Source organism: Octopus bimaculoides, chromosome 13, assembly GCF_001194135.2.
Source record: "Octopus bimaculoides isolate UCB-OBI-ISO-001 chromosome 13, ASM119413v2, whole genome shotgun sequence".
In the NCBI taxonomy this organism is placed as follows: domain Eukaryota; kingdom Metazoa; phylum Mollusca; class Cephalopoda; order Octopoda; family Octopodidae; genus Octopus; species Octopus bimaculoides.
The window spans coordinates 43,873,790-43,878,246 of NC_068993.1; the positions used below are offsets into that span (position 1 = coordinate 43,873,790).

Genomic DNA, 4,457 nt, shown 5'->3' on the forward strand with positions numbered 1-4,457 from the left:
TCAACAATTGATGTTGGTGTGTTTACATCCCCATAACTTAGCGGTTCGGCAAAATAGACCAATAGAATAAGTCCTGGGGTCGATTTGCTCGACTAAAGGCGGTGCTCCAGCATGGCCGCACACAAATGACTGAATCAAGTAAAAGAGTAAAGAGTATATGGGATACATAAATGTGCGAGAGATAGATAGAGAGAGCTGATTTTGTCAGGGGAGGCAACTCTTTTCCTGTAGTGCAATTGTAGGCTCGAAACTTTCTGACTGGCTATTTATGTACTGTGACCAGGAATATACAGGAATATACTGTCAAGAACGAAGTATATATTATGTGTATATATGTGTCTTGCAAACAACTTGCACATGCAAGTGCTACCAGTCAAGAATTCCGCATACTGGGAATCGAAATATCACGTGAGAGGGAGTTGATCTTATGACGTTGTATCATGGGAGGCAACTCTTCTTTTCCTTCATTCCACTTATCACCAAGAAGTTAATCAGTACAGCGTATTCACCTATATTATGAAAGAGGCTATGTGCTTTCAGTCAACATATCAGAAGGCTCATCATTATTGTTTAGTGCTATATTAGGCGCAAATGTTTCTGACTGGGTATATATAATGTGACCAGAATATGCCTTCAAGAATGAAGAAATATATATGTTTATATATATAAATAAGTGTTCTCTGTTTTGTTTTCCTTTGTAATTCCACTTGTATATATATATATATATATGTGTGTGTGTGTGTGTGTATATATATATATATATATATACGAGAGTGTGCTGAATAGTTCCTGGCTTTGAGTATTATGAAAGGCTTGGTTGGAGTCCCAACTTTCTGAGTTCATTTTCAAGGCTTAGAAAAACTGAAGGGCTGCTGCAGTAAGTGTATGAATCTGAGAGGAGAATATGTTGTATAATATCATAATTAACTTATCCTCCTGTAATTTCTTTTACTCAAAGCCAGGAACTTTTCAGCACCCTCTCGTTTACCATGCAATGGGCCTCTTTCAGTTTTCATTTATGAAATACTCTCACAAGACCTTAGACTGGGACGACTGTAGAAGACACCCACTCAAGGTGCCCCGCAGTGAGACTGCATCAGAAATCTCATGGTTGGGAAGAGAACAATGTAAAAGGACAATATATTTTATGCAATACTCTGAATTTACCAATCCTAAATATTGAATTTATAATATACACTTCTGCTTTAGATTTTCTACTACTTTACAGTAGTATTTTTTGTTGGCACTCCGTCGCTTACAACGTCGAGAATTGGTTGAGCACTCCACAGACACGTGTACCCTTAACATAGTTCTCAGGGATATTCAGCGTGACACAGTGTGACAAGGCTGACCCTTTGAATTACAGGCACAACAGAAACAGGAAGTAAGAGTGAGAGAAGTTGTGGTGAAAGAGTACAGCAGGGTTCGCCACCATCCCCTGCTGGAGCCTTGTGGAGCTTTAGGTGTTTTCGCTCAATAAGCACTCACAACGCCCGGTCTGGGAATCGAAACCGCGATCCTATGACTGCGAGTCCGCTGCCCTAACCACTGGGCCATTGCGCCTCCACACTTTACAGTGGTAAATGTGAGATAAATTTCACCCATTCTAATAACATTATGTCCAAAACTGATAGTTTGATCAACCATTCAAGTTTTAAATTGCAAGTGCATTCCTAGAAATTAATTGAAATTCTCTATATGAAAGGGTCTTGTTTTTTTTTCTTTTGTAAACTGTGTTTATTATTAACTGATAAATTGTGGAGACCTGAAATATTCACAAAATACCAATTCTAATTTTTGATTTTTTAATTATTTTATATTAATATTTTATTTAGTTATTTATTTCTTTTATCCCAGGAAATAATTTGGGATGATATGGCTGTGGGAATTGACATTTTCCAAAATATTTTTTTTTGCCAATGAATTACCAATAATATCATGGAGAAATTGTTTGAAATTATACATCTTTATTTTTTTTTTCCATGTGTGAATTCATTTTATATCTTTTCATACAAATATATTAAACATAGCTGTGTAGTTAAGAAACTTGCTTTGTGACCACATAGTTTCAGGTTCATTCCCATTAGATAGCACCTTAGGCAAGTGTCTACTATAGCCTTGGGCCAACAAATGCATTGTAAGTGAATTTGGTAGACAGAAATTGTGTGGAAGCCCATGGTTGGTGTTAGGAAGGGCATCCAGCTGTAGAAACTCTGCCAAATCAGATTGCAGCCTGGTGTAGCCATCTGGTTTCACCAGTCCTCAGTCAAATCGTCCAACCCATGCTAGCATGGAAAGCGGACGTTAAACGATGATGATGATGTGTGTGTCTGTTTATGTGTCTTTGTGTTTGTTCTCCCACCGCTTGACAACCAGTTTTGGTTTGTTTACATCCTAGAAGCTTAGTAGATTACCAAAAGAGACCTATAGAAAAAGTTCTACACTTAAAAATGTACTGGGATCAATTTGTTTGACTAAACACTTTAAGGCAATGCTCCAGCATGGCTGCAGTCCAATGACTGAAACAAGAAGAAAGATAAATATGATATAAAAAAAATCTCTCTTTTTTTTTCCTTAATTATGCACTGAACTGAAGATAAGTCAGCTGGGGATAAATTTTGGTATGTTGTAAGAAAGATGAAAAATATATAACTTGCAATTTTTTTTTTTTTTTTTTTTTTTTTTTTTTATTCAGAAGGATTCACTTACTGAAAATGGACATTGCTAAAATAGAAATTTAACTCCATGTAGAATATGGCAGAAAAGATAACTTGGTTGATTAAATGTAGGGAAGGGAGAAAGAAGAAATATAGAGCAGTTTTATATATTTTTTTATTTTTCTGTATTTGTTTTCTATTTCTTGTTTATATATATATAAATATATATGATATATATACAATATATGGTCGAATATGTACCAGTATGGAAAATGGATGTTAAATGGTGAAGATTATATCTATATATATCTATCTATATATATATATATATATATATAAAATATTGTAATATATAATGTATATAAATATTTGAAATAAATGATATTTTTCATATGTTATTGTGCTAACTTGTGTTTTCATCATTCCAGCATCGTATGATATTGGAAGGCTGAAAAATATAGAAGCATGCTTCAATGGACATGTGTAATATAAATGTACATGAACAACAGAGCACAAAATTTATATATAAACTGGTGATGGTGATAAGAAACTCTCGACAGTTGAACAGTAGATCTTCAGTGAAGAATTTCCCATCTCAGCAAGTGTTTTGACTCTTACACTCTATGGATGCAAGGCTGCATCCCAGCCATGACTGCTGGGTGCCCTTCTACTGACACTTTTTAGCCACTTGGATATTGGTGACTTGTGCATTTAAACTACCAAGGAGATTTCATCTAGTTTTAACTCCTCTCTGTTGCCTCGGTTTTTAAATTTATACTTAGCTTAAAAGCCACAGTCTGTGCAGACTTTTAAGCTAGCTTCTGTAGAGGGCTAATTGGGCCTGTGGCTCAAAACTAAAGAGAGCTCAATAGCATGACTATAATACGTCTATATGTCTCAGATTGTAGTTAAAGACTGCTGGACGCCATTCTTCATGAGAAAGAGGTATAAATTTGCGTGGCGGACGCCCCCAGGTGAGAAGTGGGTTGGTCCACTACTAATAAATAGTGGACTAGCACACTCAGTAGGGTCAGTCGGTGAGGCACGCCGTTGGGACCAGTTACGCCAGACGACTAAATACGTTGTCATAATGTGGGTCATATCAGTGGCGACGAGGACTCAAAGCTCACACAGGAAAAAATATTAAAAATCCCGACGTAAAATTTGAAGAAGGAACTGAACTACATGCCGTGAAAAATAATATACACACAGTGAAAAATAATATACACACAGTGAAAAATATATAAATTCGTTTGAAAAAAGATTCTGAAGAAAAAAATGTTTGATAAAACTGGAACTCTAACACAGAACTGAAAAATAATATAAATCCGTGTGAAGGATTTTAGTCAGGTTGCTGTGTATTAGTAGCGCTACCAGTAAACAAGACTGGTACTACCTGCGGCATTCTGAAATTGTGTGGAAGAAAGTACATATACTAAAATTGGAACGATACAGAGAAGATTAGCATGGCCCCTGCGCAAGGATGACACGCAAATTCGTGAAGCGTTCCATATTTTTTATAGGCGCAGGAGTGGCTGTGTGGGAAGTAGCTTGCTTACCAACCACATGGTTCCGGGTTCAGTCCCACTGCGTGGCACCTTGGGCAAGTGTCTTTTACTATAGGGCTTTCCTATAAGTAGGTTATCTCCCTTGGCAAGGCGGCGCTCCATGTAGACAATTAAATTTCCGCAGACTATCCACGCTATTGTCATTGTTTCGATGATTCAGCTATCGAAGTACTTACTGTGCTTAAGTTAAAGAAATATTTAAGATTATATGGACAGTATGTTACTGGAAGAA

General features: G+C 36.5%; 1 non-coding gene across 1 annotated transcript; it reads left to right on the plus strand.

The window, feature by feature from the left end:
* Positions 1–4,071: 4,071 nt before the first annotated feature.
* On the plus strand, positions 4,072–4,175 carry LOC128249328 (U6 spliceosomal RNA). Its single transcript, XR_008265427.1, has one exon. It is a non-coding gene; the product is annotated as a U6 spliceosomal RNA (small nuclear RNA).
* Positions 4,176–4,457: the final 282 nt, after the last annotated feature.